The 983-nt window shown below is 39.7% G+C and overlaps 1 pseudogene; it reads left to right on the top strand.

The window, feature by feature from the left end:
- Nucleotides 1-402: 402 nt before the first annotated feature.
- LOC128580458 (60S ribosomal protein L39-like) lies at nucleotides 403-561 on the top strand (annotated as a pseudogene).
- The last annotated feature ends 422 nt before the right edge of the window (nucleotides 562-983 follow it).

Below are 983 nucleotides of genomic sequence, written 5' to 3'. Positions count from 1 at the left end.
TATCACTTCCCGCTGCCAAATAACTTAGGGTTTGAATTGTCTCTTGAAACTCAGAACCTCCTTCCATATTAGAGAGAGGCTGTAAATCAAAAAACAGTCTACCACCCACAAGCAGTTGGGAGGATTCTTGGGTATTGCTGGATTTTGCCAGATTTAGATTTCTAACTTTAGGCTAATAACAAAACTTCTCTATAAAGCCTCAAAAGGGAATACTTACTCAAATAAAGAACTACTTACTTGGCTGCAGAATGCTTTCTTGACTATTAAAAATTAATGACTGCCTCCACATTGGGGCTCCTGAATTTATATAAGCCTTTTGACCTATTCATTTTAAGAAAGGCAAGGAAGCCCTCTCTCACTCTCTACTCCATGTGGTGCATGAGATTAGTCCCGTTTATTGCCATGTCCTCTCATAAGACTTTCAGAATCGTACGGTTTCTAGCCAAGAAACAAAAACAAAATAGTCCCATTCCCAGGTGGATTTGAATGGAAACTGGTAATAAAATCAGGTACAACTTGAAGAAGAGGAGACACTGGAGAAGAACCAAGCTGAGTCTATAAGGAATTGCACATGAGATGACACATACTTATGCTGTATCACGGTCGCTGTCATCTTTCTCTTTGTTTATATGCTCTTCACTAATAAGCTGGTGCAGTCATAAATACATAAGACCTTTTGTTTGAAAAAAACAAGAAGAAAGGCAAGGAATTGGACTCAGGGTATGGACCCAAACTTTTAGGGATCATAAGCAACCTCTACCCTGCTTCCCTGAACACTTGTTCAGAGAAGGCTAAAGGAAGCCTAAAATGTTTACCCTTAGGCAACTGGTGACTGTTTATGCTGTGCATTATGTATTGCCCTTACCAGAACAAAAGGGTAGCTTTTGGTTAACCGCTGGCCAGATGGGTAAATATCAGGCTACTTCCTCTTCTGCTAGTCTATCTCACTTCTGGATCAGCTTCCTAAAACTGTTTTTATAAAT

This window comes from Nycticebus coucang, chromosome 3, assembly GCF_027406575.1.
Source record: "Nycticebus coucang isolate mNycCou1 chromosome 3, mNycCou1.pri, whole genome shotgun sequence".
Classification (NCBI taxonomy): Eukaryota; Metazoa; Chordata; class Mammalia; order Primates; family Lorisidae; genus Nycticebus; species Nycticebus coucang.
The sequence above is the reverse complement of the archived record's forward strand: the minus strand, read 5'-3'. Positions and strand labels throughout refer to the sequence as shown.